Here is a 22278-nt window from a genome sequence, read left to right as displayed (position 1 = left end):
ACAAGTCAGGGATATGATGGAATACTCCCAACCTATCTGGATGAGTGCAGCCCCAACAACACTCGTGAAGCTTGACACCATCCAGGACGAAGCAGCCTGCTTGATTGCTCTGCATCCACAAGCATCCACTCCCTCCACCACCAATGCTCAGTAGCAGCAGTGTGTGCTATCTACAAGATGCACTGCAGAAATTCACCAAAGATCCTCAGACAGCACCTTCCAAACCCATGACCACTTCCATCGAGAAGGATAACAGCAGCGGATATATGGGGACACCACACCTTCAAGTTTGCGTTCAAGCCACTCACCATCCTGACTTGGAAATATATCATCATTCCTTCATTGTTTTTGGGTCAAAGTCCTGAAATTCCCTCCCTAATGGCATTGTGGGTTAACACACAGCAGGTGGACTGCAGCAGTTCAAGAAGGCAGATCACTACCACCTTCTCAAGGGCAACTAGGGACGGGCAATAAATACTGGACAGCCAGAGACGCTCACATCCCACAAAATGAATAAATAAAAAAAATTCCATTTGTTGACTTCGGCAGCAAAAGATTTTCAGGGATTTACAAGGGTTTTACCATAAATGTATAGTTTAGCAGAGATAGCAGTTTGCACTTTTTCACTTCTGGAACCTTCCCTTCTCTAAAAATCACCCCCCTGGCCCACATATCCACTGGGGAAGAATTGAATTATTAAATGTCCAAGTCCAATAAACAATACCTGCTCTCAGTCAACTCTGACCCTCAAAAAGATTTGCATTTCTAACTGAGACATCTCGCCTCCTTTCCTGACTGACAACTGTGCTGCTCCCTGACTGACTTACCAGTAATCCCTGAACTGGTTGCACTTGAGCAGTGGGACTGACCTTGGCCCACTCCTTGACATTGATCTCATCAAGCACCCATGTGATTATAGTAAAGCTCCTGGACTGAGATTGCATGATTCCCTTGACTGACTGTGGTAGCAGTCCTCGGCTGACAATAGTCTCCCTTGACTGCAGTCAGGACAACTCCCCTTAGGCATGACCATTTGTTTGAAGCTGTAAGTATGTCATTGGCACTGTGCTGTGCGAACCAGATAATTGCCAAACCCCATCGGTTGGCTGTTGAACGCTGGAAAATTTGGCAGATTGCCTTGCTTTGTGTCTGCACTAAATGGCAAGAGAGAAGAACCTTTAGCCTGTAAATTTTGAATGATGTGGCAATATGCAAAAAGGCAGGGCAAGCCAGAAAATTACAAAGTGGATGAGTGCTCAGAAAGCAGGCTAAGAGCTAAGATTCCTGAGCTGCACTCTTTTCTGATGAATGATGTGAGTTCCTACCCTTGCGTACAAAGTGGCGTCACAGTAGCATTGCAATTTAAGATGCCAGTGAGTTCCAAAGTGCAGTACTGAAGTGATAAACTGTATAATAAGTTAGTGCCACAAGGTGTTGGGGAAGGCTAACCAGAGTGATGCTCAGAGGAGACGATGGTGAGTTGCAGCTTCCAGGTAACCCACTCTAACTTTGAAGTCAGGAATTATTGCTATCCAGCTCCTCACAGATTTAGCAAACTGCATAGAAATGAGATATAATTAGGTAATAATGAGATATTAATGCATACGAATAGGACCCTTGCTGCTAAATAGTGAGATTTTTATCCAGCTGTTGAAACCATAATGAGAAAATCAGACTTCTCTAGTCGATGTCAAGAATCTCACTTTTTCATTCTTACTGTATTCTTCCAACCGTCTTGCCATTGCCTACATTGTCCAGTTACTGGGAAAATTCTACAAGTATAATTTACACTAAATTTTGTCTTTGATACTTGGGCAACAGAGAGCCTTGATCCATTGTATACATGTCCATTACAGCTGTTGAACCATAATTCAAGATGTAAATGTGTCAAAGTAAGAAGGTCATGCATTTACTAAGCTAGATTTTGAGATGTAACCTGATGGAAATCAAGGTTGAAAAGTGAACGGTCTGAAATTACTTCATGGTAACACAAAAACAGTCCAACCCCTATTAATGTTCTTATGTTCTGTCTTGTATACAGGAATCACCCCTCACAGAAATGAGAAGTTTAATTTGTGTGTGCATTTGTCAATCAATTTAAATATTCCTCAAGCAGAGCAGACATCGAACAGCTGTCATATTCCACAAACATAATTGGTTAACCATTGGATTCTGACCTGTGGTCTCACAAGTCGGTTGACCAGGGATAGTTACTGAAACTGCTGTATGTAACAAGTTTGAATGAAATGCCTTATTCACCAAATTATGGTGGATGAAAAGGAATGGTGCAGAATGGAGATGGAGCAGAGGGTGGAAGAACTGGAACTGGTCCTGAAGTAAGACCTGAAGGCAGAAATAGTTGCAGCTCTAGCTGAGACACAGCTTCATGAGATAAAGCTGTGACCAAGAAGCAGCATCTAGGGCACTCTCCTTTAACATAGATGAGGAATCTCAGGTGATTCCCATCACAGATATTCTATCTGCCAATGAATAGAGACCTGGACAGATATAGGGCAAGACCAGAGATTTCTAACGACTCAATGGCTGAGGATTAAAATGAAGATACACAGGTAATGGCACCCAGGGGCATCAATGAGAGGGGCATGTGATTTTTGTGATGAAACATTCTTGTGAGTAAGCTGGAAGAGAAGTATTGGGAAGGGGTACGGAGGCCCAAAGAAGTCCACATTGAGTTCTTGATTACAAGCAATAGCCTGGATTTGGCGGGCCAGCCAGGGGTTCAGTAGATGAAGTGGAGTCAGAGACTGATGGGAAGTACTAGATTGTGTGTGTCAGGGATTAAGAGGTGCATCCAGTATGAGGACGGCAAGATGCAGAGATATCATGCTCAGTCACCATGTGATCCTGGTTGCCAGGTTGGCAACTCTCAAGCAAGGAGGTGTAGTGGGGTGTTGACCACAAGCATGATAACGGGGGATAACACAACAGTTGCACAGGGACCCTTCCTGTTGGGAGCAGTGCCTTTGGCAAGATGGGACAGATGGAAACAGAGCTGTGGGCAAGGGACAAAGAAAGAAGTTGAAGGCCTGAAGTCCTTATTTGCCACTTTTTTTTAACTTAGCTTGACATTTTAAGTGATTTGAGTAGACAGTTTCTGAGTTTTGCTAGAGATTCATGGAGGAGAATTTGAGAAGGCATACAATTGCTGAATACTGAGCCAGACTGAGATTTTTCTTTCCAGTGGAATAAAAAGCTCCAATTTTATAATCTTTGTGTAGTATGCATGTTTATCTCACCAGTTAGACTGCAGTGGAATCTGCTACTACCGTACTCAGGCAGGGCTGAATATGCCTAATCTCACACTGTTTAAATTTCTCTTGATGTCACCATTGGCTATTTCATTGATCTGATTAAATTGGCCTTCTTTGATTCTTGGTATGTCTGCCTTCGGGTGTATATTTATGTGAGACACCTTAACCTTTTTGAATGCCTCCATTAAATCTCCTCCCAACTTTCTGGAAGGAGATTAAATCAAACTTTGACAAACTGTCAATGTAACAGAAGTCTCTGAACCATGAGACCTACATCTTTTCTATACCCTCCCTGGTGTCTTCACATCCTTCCTAAGTTTTGTTGGCAAGAAGCAGTTATAATACTTTAGGTGAGACTAAACCAGCGATTTATAAACACTATAACTTCGTTGCTTGTGCATGTTATGACCCTAATTGTAAAGTCTTATTAATTGCTTTCTTCAATGGTTTGAGCACAAACAGTGCCATGACCCCTTAACTTCTGCACTCCTTTAAAACTCTTGTAGAAATATATCCTTTAGTTAAGAACGCCATTGCTCCATTTTTTCAATCTACCCTGCCCCGTTTAATGATTTTTTGCATGCACAGTCAAGTCCCCATGTTTCTGCACTTTCTAATTACATCCTTTGTTTTGTGCTGCCTTTCCTCTTTCTTCCCAACAAAATGTATCAATTCATAATCGTTTGCACTGAATTTCGTTTGATAGATTTCCATCCAGTTCTCCAATCTTTCTGTCCTCTTGAAGTTGATAACAATTTTCCTCGCGGTTCACAATACTTGCAATTTTTTTTTTATTGTCTGTTTTTTTTTTATCCTCAGCCCTTGAGAATTACTGGGTGAGAGATGAGATGAAGATGATGAAGCTAGTGAGCTGCCTTTTAAAGCCTCACCCTAATAATATTATTCTGCCTGAATTATGTGAGAGGAAATCTGCCATGATTAGTGAGGACCTAACTCATGTAGCTGGACAATACTTAAATAACGTAAACGGGACATGCATGTTGCTTGAAATGTGATTATGGCCTGGCCAGTCATTGATAATGTGGTGAAAACTGGGCAGCAGGATTTCAGACCAGGGAAATCATGTACCTTGTAAAGAATTTCTTATACACAAGAAGCTTTGGCAGTCCAAGTAGATTGCCCCTTTCCTTCCCTGCACATCCCTCCTTTACCCTTTGCAGACTGGTCAATCCTCTGCCTTTGCTTGCTGTGGACCACTATTTTGGATCAGGCAATGGTCTGACTATTCTCCTGCTCTATTTCATCTCTGGCCATTGCCAATGGTAGCATTGTTCCCATTGTGTTCAGACAGGTGTCACTTGACGTGCAGGTGAAGTTGGGGAGCTTAAGACTGAAGATGTTTTGTATGGTGCGTGGACGAGAAGACTTTTGCCCCATCAAACTTGGATCCTTGATTCCTGCCATGACTTAACATTGTCCCTGAAGATGGACTGATTAGATAAAAGGAATTCAGTAAATAGACATTGCTTTTCAAAATGGTGCAGGGTCTACAGGCAAGCTGCAGAAGTACAGATATAAATATGAGGAAATTTAGGCATATAAATTACAAAAATGATGTGATGGATAGGAGAGAGTGAGTTCGTGAGTGGTTAGAAATGGTACATCTGGGATCATAGTTTCACTTTTATTCTGTGAATTGATGGTTTATCCATATTTTTCTGTAAGGATGTGATTGAAATACAAGAATCACAAGATAAAATTGTGGAAGATATTCATGCAGAAGTATTAAAGGGGATGATTTTAAAGGCTTCTGGAAGCTGTGGAAAATTTAATTATAGCAAAATTATGTAATGAGTAAATGAACACATGAGCAAGTATAGTGAGTTCCTGTTCCTTGAGCCTTCAGGGGAGTTTTGTTTTGGAAATTTGCAAAAGCAATTTACCAGGGTTAACTAGCATGATGATATATGACATTTGAGTTAGAACAAACTGATACCCCCATTATCTCTCAATTTCGTCTTCAGAAGCACAATAACCAATCTCCAAAGTGTCATTTACGAAGTAAATTTATTAAATTAAGAAAGAACAAAGACTATCACAGTCCCAAAATAAATATACTCCTATCATCTATACTCCTCAAAAACTAAAATAACTGTATTCTAAAATCTTGAAACCTCTTCCAAATTTGATGTAATTTTTTAAAATTTACATGCTGCGAAAGAGTATGTTCATTTTTGTTCCTGAGGACGATGTCCCGACCTGATAAATATTCCCCTTCAAATGATCTTGTATTTTAGAGATGGGCATGAGAAGGCAGCTAGTTTGTGATTTTGTTTTTCTTTGAATAGTAATTCTGTTTAATACTGTGCTGCAATGAAGTACAGACTTAAAAATCAAGGAGTTAATTTGAATGTTGAGAGCCAGGGGGCAGCTTTCTGGTCATTTGAACATTTCATGTCAAGACTCAAAACAATGACCACCAGCAAAAACTGAAAAAAAAACATCATTTTATTAGAGCTACAAACTGAGCCAAGCTTACACTTGAGCTAAATAGTGTGGATCAAGTATTATCACTCAACATTTTGTGAAAAAAATGAGATTTTATACCTGTCAGATAACCCATTGACTCTGAATATTCAAGTAAGTGCATTTTTGGTCATTTAGTTTGAACTTCATTCAGAGTTCTCAGTTGTGCATAGGTTCAAGTTGGATTAAAATCTGGATATGTGAGACTCTTGAAAGTGAATATTCGGTGCCAAAAAGGTTGCTTGTTCAGAACTAAAAATCTACTGCAATTTTGTGTTCATTCATAATTGGATAACCCTTGATTACTGGGAATTAAGTGAGTATGTGCCTAGTCTTGTTGCATACTGAATGTCCAGATTTTTGGCAAAGTGCCAATGTATCAAAGCATTTAAAGGCCTGACAGGCCAGCTGATTTCCATTTTCAACTGCACATGTACTGATGGTGGAATGTGCTGTCCATTTTTTAATGACAATAAACACTGATAGCATCGTTATTATTCAATAATCATATTAATTGCTGTAGCCTAATATCCATTCTTGTACTCAAGGGATCGATGATTATGTCACTATTTTAAGAAGCTTATTTATTCTATTTCAGGGGATATGCCCCACACCTAAAACAGCCAAGTTAGGGAACTGAACGTGTCTGCTAATTTCCCACAAACTTGATATTTTACACTACTTTCAATTGTTGAGATTTCCTAGTGCCAAGTCAATCTTTGACAAAAAACATTATCAGCTTTTTCATGCCTAGTTGCCCAGGATTTGAAAAATCTGTCAAAAGTACACCTTGCTTGTAAGATACACTAGTAAACATGTCATATTTAGTGATTTTAGTAATTACCATGCAAAAATCACTCAATTCCCCATGGTCCATCACTTCAGTATACACCAGACCTTTCCTTGCCATGAAGTAGAAAAGAAATGAGTATAATCTATACGGTAACAGCCTCTTTAAGCTCTCTTTCTTTTTAAAAATTATATCTGCTCTAAATGTTCATCTTAACAGTTCTTAAGATCGGAAAATGAAAACTGAATACATTTGTGTGGTTATTTTTCAGCATATAATTAGTATTCATATCAACATGTAAAGCATCACTGTTCCAGTCATATAGTAAAACTCTATTGCCAGAATGGAAACCCCCTAGAGGAAATTTTTAAATTAGAAATGACTAGAAGCAGGTTGGTATTCAGATCTGCGTCTTTTACCTCCTAAATGAACAATAGCGTACAGTGCCGTTTCATTTCGCTTTCTTCATGGTAATCATCTTGGACTGTGTTAAGGAGCACAAAATGAATCAGGATGTGATTGAATTTAGAAGAAACCAGTTATTTGCCTGAGAGATATTTTAGAATTGAACTTATCAGAGGACTTTACTTTATAATTTACTGTACAGGGAAGATTCAGTGATTAGTTTGGCTAATCGATGAAAATTGACCAGCTGGCTAATATCCACTTTTGAATGCATATGTGTGGATGAGGATGGGAGGAGGGAAATGAACATGATCACTGGTGTGTTTCAGTTTTTCACATCTAACATGTTTTAATATTTTTATAATCAATTGGTGCTCTAGCATGACCAGTATGTTCGTTTACAAATATTGCTGTTGGGTAACTCTCCAACAAAACTTCTTTTTTTCTTTGAAAAAACCCAACCATTCTAAGCCCAATGACTTTACTTGGCTCAATGAGATTGCAAAGAGATAATTAATTAAATATCACATGAAATATCACATGAAAGGCTATTGACAGGACAACTCACAAATTGTTGAGTTTTAGGGCAAAATCTGAAAATGGCTAAAACTTTATTTCTTTGAGCTCTGAAACAATTTTGTTCCAAGAAGTATGCCTAAAGAATTTTTTTTTTTAATGTGAGAAAGAAGTTAAAGCCTGAAATGCTCAGAAACCTGTGAAAATGAGGTCAATTTCTTAACTCCCCGAGTTGATTTTCATTTTTGAGCCCCAAGTGTGGCTGCTATGGATATGTTGGTTCAGACAGAAAGGTTATGTCAAAATATTTGTGTGAGGGAATGGTAGGCACAGGACTTGCTGTAACTGAACCGAACATGAGTAAAATATAGGGTCCTTAATATCTAGCATGCCAATGGTTGATTCTGTAATTTTATGATTAACTTGGGAGCCCCAACTCTGACCGTTTGTTCAAAGCCCCAGCAGGTGAGACAGAGAATCAGTTGTTAAGACGGGTGACAGAGCAGAACATTAAAACACAAATCACTCAAAACCACTTTCACTGAAGTGCCTCAGTGGTGTTCTTAAGGTTTCCCTGAAGAGGTCAAACATTTCCACCAATTCATGGCGATTGACTAAAATGGAAGAAAGTTAATTCAGAAAGTCACAGAATACAGAGTCATCATTAAAGAATAAGCACAGAGAAGTCAGTGAGAAGGAGATAATTCTAAGCAGCTCATTCATTTGGCCTTCCAAATAGCAATAGCAGCTGAACCACACCTGTCAGGATGTTACAACTGCATGTTGGACGTATCAGCCGTCTTAGACTGACCTGGAAGTAAGACATCCCCAGACTAGAGGGACTGCTGAAGAAGAAAAGGAAATTGGTGATAGCTAACGTGAACTTATAATTTTTTTTTAATATTCGGTGATTTATTTTGTTTTGAAAGTTAGCAAGAATGTACAGTTCTGCACATATGTTGTCTAGACAAGAAGATATCAGTATGTGTTAGCTGATACAAATTTATACAGTTTTCTTTAATCTTCAGTGATTTATTTTGTCTTGGAAATTATATCAGCTAAGAATGTACAATTCTGCACACGTGCAGTCTGGATGAGAAATGTCAAAGCAATTTACCTCTGGTTTTCCCATTGATTCTTAAGTAATTGAGGATTGACTTCAAGTTGAGGTTGCATTCCTGAAAATGTTGACTTTGAATTAAAATACTTTAAGTGAGAACTAGAAAGAGTATGCAGCAAATCAGCATCACTGTAAAGCAGACTTGAGAGAGTGGACTTGATTTGATTTATTGTAGTCATATGTACCTCAGTACAGTGAAAAGCTTTGTTTTGCAAGCAGTACAAGCAAATCATAGCAAACAAGAACATACAGATCATAGGATGCTTATACAGAGCAAGGCATACAAGGTTATGGCTGCACAGGAGGTGTGCAAAGCAAGATCAACATTAGCAAGATCAACATCATTTGAAGTTAGAGAGATCCATTCATCAGTCTAATAACAGCAGGGAAGAAGCTGTTTTTGAACCTGTTGGTGCATGTGTTCAAGCTTCTGTATCTTCTGCCTGATGGAAGAGGTTGGAAGAGAGCATTACCGGGGCAGGAGGGGTCTTTGATGATGTTGGCGGCCTTTACGTGGCAACAAGAAGTATAAGTGGAGCTCATGGAAGGTTGGCTTCTGTGATGGTCTGGGCTATGCACACAACTTTCTGTAGTTTCTTATGATCCTGATGTGGAGGTGCCAGTGTTGGTCTGGGGTAGACAAAGTCAGAAGTCACACAATACCCTTTCAAGTAATGAAGGAGCAGTGCTCTGAAAGCTTGTGATTTCAAATAAACCTGTTGGACTATAACCGGGTATTGTGTGACTTCTGACTTAACGGTCCTGGGCAGAGCAGTTGCCGTACCAGGCTGTTAAACACCCAGATAGTATGCTTTCTATGGTGCATCTGTAAAAGTTGGTGAGGTTTCTTATGGACATGCCAAATTTCCTAACCTGCCTGAGGAAGAAGAGGCGTTGTTGTGCCTTCTTGACTGTTGCATCTGTGTGGAAGGTCCAGGACAGATTGTCAGTTATCATCACTCCTAGCTCTCAGCCCTCCCTGCCTTAGATCTGTTGATATAGATGGGGGCATGTCCTCCTCCTTTCTTTCGAAGTCAATGATCAGTTCTTTTGTTTTGCCAGCATTGAAAGAGAGGTTGTTATGATTGCACTATGACACCAAGCATGCTATCTCCTTCCTGTATTCTGACTCATTGTTGCTTAATGTCCATGCTATCATGGTGGTGTTGTCAGCAGACTTGTAGGTGGCATTCATACAGAATTTGGCTACACAGTTGTGGGTGTACAGGGAGTAAAGTGGGGGCTGAGAATGCATCCTTGTGGTGGTGCCAGTATTGAGGGTTATTGTGGAGGAAGTGCAATTGTCTATCTTCACTGATTGTGGTCTGTGGGTCAGGAAGCTGTGGATCCAGTTAGAGAGGGTGAAGCTGAGACCTAAGTCTCGGAGTTTTGAGATTAGTCTGGAAGGGATTATAGTGTTGAAGGCGGAACTGTAGTCAGTGAGCAGGGGTCTGACATAAGTGTACTTGTTATCCAGATGTTCCAGGGGTGAGCGTAGGGCTTGGGAAATGGTGTGAACCCATGAAGCTGTTTTGCTGGTAGGCAAATTGCAGGGGATTGAGGCAGACTGGGAGGCTAGAATTGATGTGGGCCATGACCAGCCTCTCAAAGCACTTGATGATTACAGAGGTCAGAGCTACTGGGTGGTAGTCATTAAGGCACATTGCATGTGTTTACTTCTTTGTACTGGTCTTCTTGAAGTAGGTTGAATTGATTCTCAGGAAGAGCGATCTAACATTTGCAGCAGTGTCAGAGGGAAGGCGCATCCAGGGCTGCCGGGGGATGTGACACCACCGCCAGCATACTGCTCGAACCAAGTGTAGAAAGCATTAAGCAGATCAGGGAGGGATGTGTTTTTGTCTGCTTTCTTGCTCTGCTTCATTTTTTAATACCGTTACATTGAGTACACTTTGCAGGTGTCCGTACGGTTGGTTTGGGCCTCTAAGCATCTCTGATGGCTTTACAGAAGTCATGTGGGTTTTCTGCATAGGTCTGGGTCGTCCAACTTGAAAGCTGCACATCTGGTCTTTAATAGGGAGTGGATTTCCTGGTTCATCCAAGGGTTTCCGGTTGGAGAACACACAGATTGACTTCTTTGGCACTCAGCCCTCCACACACTCACTAATGAAGTCTGTGACGGTAATGGCATACTCATCTAGGTTGTCTGCTAAGCTCTTGAATATGGTCCAGTCCACTGAGTCCAAGCAGTCCCGGAGAAAATCTCCTGTTGCCTCAGACCAGCATTGTGCTACTTTCTGTGAAGCACCCTTCTGTTTTCGGTTCTCGTTGTAAGCTGGGAGGAGGAACACAACATTGTGATCTGATTTTCCAAAGTGCGGACGGGGTATTGAGCGGTAGGCGTCTTTGATGGTTATGTAGCAGTGGTCAAGGATGCCAGGTTCTCGAGTGGGGCAGGAGACGTGTTGGTGGTATTTTGGCAGCACCCTGTGGAGGTTGACCTGGTTGAAATTGCCAGCCATGATGAATAAGGCCTTGGGGAATTTCGTCTCCAGAGCATTTATGGCAGCGTAAATTTCATCCAGATCATTCTTCACTTCTGCATGGGGTGGTGTGTAGACTGCTGTCAGGATGGTGGACGTGAACCCATGCAGCAGGTAGTAGAGACTTGTATGAGATGTGCTGAGGCAGGAGATTAAAAACTATCAACAGAGCTCTTCTTCAACCTTTACAAGCTGAAGTGTGACATCATAGGAAAACAGGTGATTGGCAGCTTGTGGACTTCAGTGACTTTTTCGATTGGCAAAGTGATTTAAATTAACAGCTGAAGAATACAGTTCCAATACATACATTTGGAAGTACTTGAGATCCAGAATAATTAATTAAATAGAGTTGAGATGGCTGAGCAGACAAGGTATTGCATGTGTGAGAGCTGGTGGATGCTGGTGCAATCCATGGTAACAACGTTTGTAGCTCAAGGAATTGTATTCTGATTTGTTTAACTTGACTCCAAGATGTGGCTAGCTATATGTCAGGGAGGCAATAGGTTAGCTGGACACTGTGTCAGGAGACAGTCACACCTCTGAGATTAATTACATCAAAGCAATTAATCTCATATCTATTAGGCAAGGGTCAGGCTCCTCCAAAGCTAATTTCTGGATCCTAATACCTGCCTCACTGGCAGTCACAGCCTCCAGTCCTTGTGATTACGACCTGTGAGAGACAAAGAGAAGGTGAATAGTCAAGGTCTTTTTCCCATTGTAGGGGAGTCCAAAACGAGAGGGTATAGGTTTGTGGTGAGAGGTGAATGATTTAAAAGGGACCTGAGGGGCAACCTTTCACACAGAGGGTGGTGCGTCTGTGCATTGAACTGCCAGACAAGTGGTTGAGGTGTGTACAATTATAACAATTAAAAAATATTTGGATAGGTACACGGATAGGAAAGGTTTAGACGGATATGGGCCAAATGCAGGCAAAAGAGATGAGTTTAGTTTGGGAAACCCAGTTGGCATGGACAAGTTGGACCAAAGGGTCTGTTTCCATGGTCTATGACTCTCTTTGACTCAACTCATGACTTGGAGGAGGGGAAAGAGTTGACATTATCCAAAGTTGCTGATACTGCAAAATATGTCAACGGGTATGTTGTGGTGAGGACATAATGAACCTGCGAGGGAATATAAATACTTTGAGTGACTGGGCAAAACTTGGCGGATGAAGTTTAATGTAGAAAGTGTTAGGTCATGCATTTTATTTGGAAGAATCAAAAGGCAGACTGCTTTTAAATGCAGAGGGGCTCCAAGAACAAACAGCTGTTTCTTTCTTTCACTTCTCTGTGTCCCAAGTCGACTTAATTTCTCAAATTACTCAGGTGCATTGTCCTGAAACCTCCAAGTCTTTTGATCCCTGTTTTCATGGTGGACTCTTTGATGAATTATTGGATAAGGGTCTATTGCCTTTATTGATTTTATTTGAACTACTTAATTAAGAGTCCAGTTATTTGTCCAAACCGTAGAATCTAAGCCTGTCTTTTGTGTTTGTCATCTGCAATTACTTCCCTGAACCATTTCATGCAGCTTTGATCCTTGATCGATCCAGTACTTGTTTTTGCTCTTTATTCATAATATTCTGTTTTCCCTCACAGTTCTATCTTCCCTATCAGATGAACTTCTAAAAGTTTCATGATTCATATCTGTCTTCTCCTACAATTATGCCTAAAGCTGCTTCCTCAATGACCTTCCATCCATCATAAGGTTGCAAGAGTGATGTGCAACCATCAGCCAACAATGTTCAAAACCATTTGTGACTCCTTAAATATTGAAATAATCCATGTTCAAAGGCTGCAAGAACTGGACAATATCCAGTATTGGCCTGACAAGTGGCTAGTTAAATTCACACCACATAAGTTCCAGGCAATGATCATCACCAACAAGAAAGGATCTAACCATTGCTGTTTGCTATTAAATGGCATTATCGTCACTGTATTCTGCACTATAAACAGCCTGGGCGGTAACCATTGATCAGAATTGGACTAGCCCTATAAATACTGTGGCTACAAGAACAGGTCACAGGCAAGGAATCCTACAGTGAACAATTCACTTCCTGACTCCCCAAAGCCTGTCCACCATTTAGAGGGCAGGACTGTGATGAAATATGCTCCATTGGATGAGTGTAACTCCAACAGAATTCAGGAAGTTCAAGACCATCCAGGACAAAGTAGCCTGCTTTATTGGCCCCACAACCATAAACATTCACTCAGTTGCAGCAATGTGTGCCATCTACTAAGTGCAAAGCAAAAATTCCCAAAGCTTTTTAGATAGCACCTTACAAACCCATGACCACAATCATTTCGAAAGACAAGGACCACAGATACATGGGAAGACCATCACCTACAAATTCTCCTCCAAGCTATTCACCACGTAGACTTAGAAATATATCATGGTTCCTTCAGTCAAAATTCTGTAATTCCCTTCCTTCTGGAGTTGCGGGTTAATCAATACCAACTGGATTGTAGTGGTTCAAAAAGGTAGCTCATCACCACCTTCTCAAGGGCAACTAAGGATGAAAGGTAAATGCTGGGCTAGACAGTGGCCATTCAGTCCACTTTCATTCATTCTTATCAAACTGTTGGACTATTGTGATTCATCAAAGTACCTCCTATTCCATTTTGACTTAGCAATTGAGTTTATACTTCAGCAGACATCCTAATTAAACAAAGTTAAATAAAAAGCCTGCCACAGTTGTGTAGTATGTTTATCCATTTGTGCTTTATCAAGCTCTGGCCCTTGTTCACTGACTGTCATTCCCTAAGGGCAGTCATTCCTCTAGCTTTGTTTCAAGAGGAATTAAATTGTAAGCAGTTTCCAGTTAAGCAAAATTTAAAATCAAAAACCTATTCCTTTACCTATTTCAAGCAATTTCTAAAAACGAGCCTCATTCTTAATTTCTACCATAGTTTCATTCATTCACAATCTATTACAACCTCACTGCAATTTTATCCTTTGAACTTCATTCTTCTTAATACTGCCACTCTTTGTGTCTCCAAATTTGGGTATGTTAATTTCTCTCCCTCCATCCCAGCCCTTAATTAATAAAGTGAATAGTTAAACCCAAAACAAATCCTTGCAGGATGCCACTGTTTGTATCCTGCCAACTATGGTACCTATCCATTATCCCTATTCTGCCTCCTGCTGCTCAGCCCATTTTCTAAAGACATGTTGTATTTAAGTCATTCTGCATGAGAGGAAAGTGAGACAAATGAAAGGTCTGCAACCATTATCTCTTGATTTGTATTCAGTTCCAGCAAAGCAGGTTTTCGCACACGAAGCAAAATATTGCAGATGCTGGAAATCTAGGAGAGAAACAGAAAATGTAATTCAGTGACAACAGTGTGGAGCTGGAGGAACACAGCAGGCCAGGCAGCATCAAAGGAGCAGGAAAGATGTTTTGGGTCTGCAGCTTTTGCTATCTCTGAGTGATTGATACTCCAGTTCAGTCACATTTTTCAGAATGAGCACAGTGTTCTGATGCAAGGTCATAGATGTGAAATGCAAACTTTGCTTCTAATTCCACGGATTCTGCAACAGCTGAGTATTCCCAACGTATTCAGTTTCTCTCATATAATTTTTGATACCTGGCTCTGCAGTTACCTTGCACCTTACTGCAAGTTTCAGTTTTTGGCTACATTTTATAGGTCAGTGCTGTTCTCTCACATCTTAACCCAGTGAACTGCAATTGGATTTCTGACAGTCTTGTAATAAGCAACCTGCCTTGCTGTTTTAATCCAAATAAAAACTGTATCCCTATTTCTATGTTCTAAGTTTTGTCCATATTTCATTTTGAACTTAACTCACATACCACTTCATTTGTTTTGTCACATTTTCTCCCCACACTTCTCCAATTGTCTTCACTTATGCATAATCATAATTAAAGATATAGAGTACATAATATATATTAATAAAAAATTATTTCATTCCTTGCACCCTAAGGTCCTCCTAGACCCAGTTCCCTCATTCACATCTGTAAATCCCATGACCCACAAAACAATTACTTTTCTTGTGCAGAAATTCTATTGGTAGATGACAGGATGATGCAGCATGATTTAATGTTTTAAGACTTTTACTGGACAAAAAGTATTATTGTCTTAACATTTTGAAAGGCAACTTGTACTTTTAAACTGCAGGATAGAACTTTTCACTTTTACTGTCAATGCAACGAAAACACCCATGTTACAGGTTTACTTTGAAATGTCTCTTATATAGTGATGCCATTTTACAGGACTGAAGAAATGTGGTTCTTACCTTCCAATAGTTTACTTCCATTCCTGTCATTTCCTTTGCCTGCTTGGGAACTTATAAACCCAGCATGATCTTCTACTGTGGGCAGTTTTTCTCTGATGAATCTTGTAGCCTTGAATCAAATGCTCACAATTTGAATCACAAATTTTGATCTGAACAAGACCTGGCTTCCTGTGTGGTGAGCTATTAGGACTTCGGGCCTTGACTGTTCACTTTCCCATGGATTCTAGCAGACAACACTATCAGTAGTTTCCAGGGATATTGTAGAAAATCTTCCCCTCTCACAGCCCATCCTCATAGCATTGTGAATCACATGGGCCAGGTTTCGAGGTAGAAATTCTAATTAGTGGCCCTTGAGACCCTGACTGTCTCTTATTGCAGAAGTCACTGGACAGCTTAAAGTTTTACAGTTTACCTGGAGTTCGCAATGTTTCGATGAAACTTTGAAGATGAACAGACTAATCACTGTGAAAAAATGCTCAGGTCATTCTCTCCAAGTGTGAGCACTTTTCAGATTCTTTCCTTTCTTTTAACCACTACATTGTTCAGGCCTGTTATTAGGTTGTAATCAAAAGGTGGCAAAACTATCTCCACTTTATCATAAATTAAAGACATAGTTCCAAAACATCAAAGCCTGATTATTTTGAGCAGCAGCAATCGTGCACAGGTTATGGTCAGACATTGTCGTGATGTGCACTGCAGCCTATTGCTTCTGAGAACTTCCAGGCCTGATTTTGGTTGAAGTGTTCAGTGTAGCATCATCTGGAGAATTCTGCTGGAATGGAGTACAGTCCAGGGATGACAGAACATACCTCCATTTTAAGGCAGTAGCTGCTATATAGTAACCATAATTGGGGTGGCACAGTGGCACAGTGGTTAGTACTGCTGCCTCACAGCACCAGGGACCTGGGTTCAATTTCACCCTCAGGCAACTGTCTGTGTGGAGTTTACACATTGTCTCTGTGTCTGCGTGGGTTTCCTCCAGGTGCTCTGGTTTCCTCCCACAGTCCAAAGATGTACATGCTATTTGGATTGGCCATGCTAAATTGCCCATAGTGTTCAGGGATGTGTAGATTAGGTGGGTTCCAGGGGGATGGGTTTGGGTGGGTGCTCTGAGGGTCGGTGTGGACTTGTTGGGCTGAAGGGCCTGTTTCCACACTTGGGATTCTATAAAAAAGAATAATAGTTTTGTCTGAATATTAGCAAATTAATGAGTGAGTAAATGGTAGGTTTGTGAGTGAGTGAGTAGTCAGGGGTATTTGGGTTGGGGATTAGTTTGGCTTTGGGGCACCAGTGGGCATGATTTTGGGATTAATTGAGAGGTTACAGTTATTCAACAACATTTTAATGTGTCTAACATTTTCTGGACATCTATCCTGGTAAACCTGTCAGAAGTTATCAAAGTCTTAGGCTCTAATTCAGAAATAGAGGCATTCCTATAGTGTTCCTGAAGCAGGGAAATTGTCAGATATAAGTTTAAATTTGTTGTGCACCAATCATGCAGATCCATCCATCAGTCTACCCACAGGAACCCAGCATAGATCTTCAGTCATGATTCCAGTCTCTGATGATGAAGTGACTTGAAGATTTGATCCCAAATTTCTCAAATCCCATTTGTTAAATGTTTTCCCACATATATGCCCTATCCTTCATGCTGAACCTCCAGTTTCTTACAACAATGGCATAAGTGATCCATTTGTGGATGCATGCGTAAGCCTACATATAATGGCCATAATGTAATGCTGCCTTCTGTGGCAGATTTGGTGACAGAAAAGCATTTAATGAGTTGTGAGGGTAGCAGATTGGCCTGCAGCCTTTCCATCCGCAACTTGATTAATTCAATGGTAGGAAAACTGGAATAGCCTTCCACCCCTACTGCCAATTGAGGTTCATAAATGGGCAATTAATAACTGTTTAAGGCCTCATTCTATCACAGCCAATGCAGTCTGAGTCAGGTGGGCTCAGCATACAGGGATCATGATGAAAAAACGCTGTACAGAGTTGCCTGTGGGCTCCTGTATCCTGACTTGGAGTTAATTCTAGTTTGTTGAGTGAAACCATTCAAAATTAATTCTGCAATCTCAACCTATTTACACTTTACTAAGGAATAAACCGTAAATGGGATCTGTGTGACCTCCCTCCTTTTTCTGCTATGCCAGTTAACTATTGTAAGCCACATGTTTGCAGGTTGCAATAACTGTGTTGTTTTATAATTGCCTTGTTTATTGTGTTTCAATCAGCTATTAAATGATTCGAACACTTGGATGAAATGCTTGACTTTGGACTATGCTAATCCAGTTACAATGGATAAATGCAACTGAACACTTCACCTTGATTTTATATATTTCAGGACAAAACAATCATTTGTAATAAGTAATTTTTTTACTTGCTTTACAATCAAATATGTTTTTATTGGAATAATATCTTTTCAAGTGTCGTTTTTACGTAGCTGACGGATATCATTTAAATTGACTCATTATATCTCGATGTGATCACTGTATAATCTTGTACTTTGGTCTGCAAGAAGGTTCTTGGTCTTTAAATTCATTACTTATTCTTACTATTTCATCCCATGCTCATTCAAATATTTCAAAATCTTAATTTTCTACAATTGGTATACCTGTGCTGATACTTCAGAAATGTGGAGTGGGTGATGCTGAGTATTATTAACTAGGATGAGAAGTGTTCATCTTGACATTCTCTTGAATACAGTGCTGATCATTTCTGTAAACATTTACATGAATACCCTGAATATGGGCGCATATCCAAACTACCCAATATCCGATAATAACTGAAAGTGTTTAGCACGCTTGCCTTCATTGCTCAGACATTTGATTTTAGGAGTTGGGACATCATGTTGAGGTTGTACAGAATGTTACTGAGGCCTCCACTGAAGTACAGTGTATATTTCTGGTTGCCCTGTTATAAGAAGAATGTTATTAAATTGGAGAGGGTTCAGAAAAGATTTACCAAGATGTTGTCGAGAATGGAGGGCTTGAGTTATAAAAACAGGCTAGGAAGTTTTCACTGGAGTGTAGGAGGTTGAGGAGTGATCCTACAGAACTTTATATAATCATAAGAGGCATAGATAAGGTGAATAGCAAAGGTCTTTTCCCTCAGGTGGGGGAGTTCAAAACTAGGTGGCGTATTTTTAAGATGAGAAGAGAAAGTTTTAAAGAAGACATAAGGGGGCAACTTTTTTACACAGAAAGCGGTTTGTGTGTGCAATGAAATGCCGGAGGAAGTGATGGATGCAGGTACAGTTACAACACTTAAAAGACATTTGAATAAGTACATGAACAGGAAAGGTTTGGAGGAATATGGATCAAATGCATGAAAATGGGACCAATTTAGTTTGGGAACATAGTCATCGTGGACTGATTGGACTGAAGAGTCTGTTTCCATGCTGTATGACTCTATGACTCTATAAAATGGAGTAACTCAGGAATGCAAGAAAGCTATTGTCTTGTTATTGAAACTGGACACTTTTTCATTACACTCTTGCCACAATAGAGTAGAATAACAGAAAAATGCAGTTAAATACAGAAGATAGAGCTCCTTCTAAAATAATAATGATAAAGAGTTTCCAAAAGAACATTGAAATGCATCTTGAGAAACTGAGATTATGTCTTCCCCAAATGCCCTATGAATGTACTTGAAGTGGCTAAATGCAATTATACTTGCCTTTGAATCAGTCTGAAAATTGTTTCTCGAATGTGTGGTGGAGCAAAACACACGTGGAGCTATGTTGAGCAGCTCCCCACTTCTGAACAGGAAGACCACTTCACAAACAATTAATATGATATCTCAGTTTTTTTTTTCTCTGAAGTAACACTTATGGGTTTCTTTCACCTGCCTTTGATTGCTGTTACCCAACGCTTACAATCTAGGGGTTTTTAAAAAAAAGAAGCTATGGCAATTTTATTGGTGGTAGCAAGTGTTTTTACCCTAGACAAACCTTTCTCAGGACTTTGGGACAAAATCAGGACTCTTCAGCAAAGCCTTCAAAGTGTTATTTTGGAGCTACTTTTGACTGCCATGAGGATGCACCCCAGACTCCAACTCTGCAAAAAAGATTTTCATTGTTCAGTGAGCACAAGGTGTTCTGGGCTACAGACAAGCAATGAAAGTCAAAGTAAAGAAAGCAAAACACTCACTTGACAACCAGTCTGTTGTGCAGGAGAACACTTGTCCTCCCTGCCCACAGACCTGTGACTCCAGGATTGGCCTACTCACTCATCCATAAGGCTACCTAAGGACAGATCAAGCATGAAACTTAGCCGACATCATCTTAGTTTCGAGGGATTGATGACCCTGGAGGTAGCACTGAGGTGACTGACCCGATGTTTGCTGGAATAGTCAAATAGAGAGGTAACAAAGGGTTTCAGCAATTTATACTTTTGGACAAGGACAGAGTCGGGTAATGTCATGAGGTAGAAGTAGGTAATTTTAGTGATGGTGCAACAGTGTTAGGGAGAAGTTCATATTGGTGTTAGATATAGTACAAGCAGTTTGATAACTTAGTAACAGTGGAGACATTGGAAGAGGTGGAGGTGAGACAGCTAGGTGTGGTCACTGTACATCTGAAAGGTATTTTGTTTTGGATGATAACACTGAGGGGTAGCATATAGGTAATAAAACAAGAAGACCAAGAAAAATCCATGTGGGACACCAGAGTTGTCAATGCAGAAGTAGGAAGAGAAATGATTGCGGGTGATTCTCTGGCTGTGACAAAATATATAAGAATGGAAGCAGTTCCACCTAATGGATGATAGCAGAGAGCTGTTAGAGCTGAAATTTGGACTCAGCTGTTTCAAAGGACCTGAGGGATAAGGAAGGATAGTTTATCTTTGTCATGTGGGCTATGATTTGTGATTTTGATGAGAACCATTTCAGTATTACAGCAGACATGAAACCCAGTTATGGGGATGCAAACATGAAGTTGCAAGGGACATAATCACAGATTTCAGAACACTAACATGTTCATTGGAATTCTGAGAAGATTGCGAGATTGGAGATAAGGCAGCAGTTGGCAATGACAGAAAATTGAAGGATTTGTTTTTGAGCTAAGGCTAGTGATGGCAGAAGAGAAAAATAACTCTTTGTATTTTCAGTTTCATGAAAGCCAGGAAAGGGAGTTGAAAGTTGGAGCAAAAGTTGATTATTCAATAAGATAAGCCAGACGAGATAAACTTGGAGATGAAAGGAGAGGTGATAAAGAAATGAGGGAAAATTCTAATTTTGAGGTTACAACAGGAATGAACGGTCAGAAGAAATTAATTCTGGTGTATTAGAAGAAAGGAAAGAAGCAGCTTAACAAATAGTCTCGATCTTTTGTGACAAAATAAATTCCATGAGCTTGGGCTTGGAGTTTTTGGGGACAGGGTAGAGGAGAAATATGGCTTAAGTGATGAGATGTATGTTATTTTTGTATCTGTTTGGCCTTCTCACTTCATATGTTTATCCTTCTTCACCTCATTGACCTGGGTGTGCTGATTTTATTCACCCTTTAAGCAACATGTCTCCATGGTTATTGTCTGGAGTATTTAAGAGAGTTTCAGTGGCTGTGTAGGTAACCAGTAAGACTAATCTTGATCCTAGATAGCCCTTGAATAGGAATTCTTTTGCAGGGGACAGCAAAGTCTAATGATACTTTTTGATACTGGCAGACCTGATGAAGGATGGTTAAATCAGTTTTCCAAGAAAGCAATTTAAACATTTGTCCTTGGCCTATGCTACTTCATAAGAGAAGTCTAACAATGCATATGTCCACATGGAACAGTGTATTATCTGGGGAAACTCTGAAAGCATAGGTTCATGAAATATTTGTTGTAGAAATGCAACTATCCAGCATCACTCTAATTCTCACTTGAGCATACAATTAGGTGGATCATAGAACCATGGAATCCTTACAGCAGGCCATTCAGCCCATCCCAACTCTCTAAAGTGCATCCCACCCAAACCATCCTACCCTATCCCTGAAACCCCACATATCCCATGGCTAATCCACCTAACCTGCAAATCTTTGGACTGTGGGAGGAAACCGGACCACACCCAAGCAGACATGGAGAGAATGTGCAAACTCTGCACAGACAGTCACTCAAGGCTGGAATTAAACCTGGGTCATTGGCACTGTGAGGCAGTAGTGCTAACCATTGAGCCACCCTGCTGTGTGGAATACACATTCCTGCTTGAATGTGAGCCAGCTAACATTCTTTACCACACAGTACATAAATGCCAATGCAGTTCACCTATAAACATCTCTCAGGGTGACTTCAAAAAATTTTCATCCCATGTTTTGTGAAACTCTAATGTTGAAGAAAATAAAAATGTGCTTTTACGCACAATAATTCACCTGAAAAGAGCAACTTTTCTTCTTGCAATCATCTTACATTGGCTCATGGTCTATGAAACTCAATAATTTCCAGTCCATTGATTTGCATGAGAGTTGAGGCCTTAATGAGCCTAGTGCACAACTATGCCTCAAATACAGGGGTCCAAAGCATTTTCGGGTTGTATTATCCAGCACTGTTTGGATCAAGTACTCTACAAGTTTCAAGCATTGACCACAGTGTGGAGAGCCAGTGCCAATATGCAAATACATACCACTTGCCAAAAATTATTCTGTTCCTTTCATGAGGTTGTTGGAACAAAAGATGTTGCATAAAATGAATTATTATATTTTTAGATACTTTCTATATTTTGTAACCACTTGTGAGCGATCTTTGGGGTGGAAATTCCATTAAATAACTGCAGCATATCTCAAATCTCAAAAGATCTGTACAATCATGAACTCAAAGGATATGAAGGAGTTATGAAAAGGTGGAGCAGAGGTCAAAAATCAATCATTATTTTTCAGCAGACTGCAATTATTACTGTATACTTGTTTTTTTTTTCCTGAAATTCTTCTCCAAACACATATGCAAAAATGCTGAT

Source organism: Rhincodon typus, chromosome 11 (genome assembly GCF_021869965.1).
Source record: "Rhincodon typus isolate 14 chromosome 11, sRhiTyp1.1, whole genome shotgun sequence".
Lineage (NCBI taxonomy): Eukaryota > Metazoa > Chordata > Chondrichthyes > Orectolobiformes > Rhincodontidae > Rhincodon > Rhincodon typus.
The sequence above is the reverse complement of the archived record's forward strand: the minus strand, read 5'-3'. Positions refer to the sequence as shown.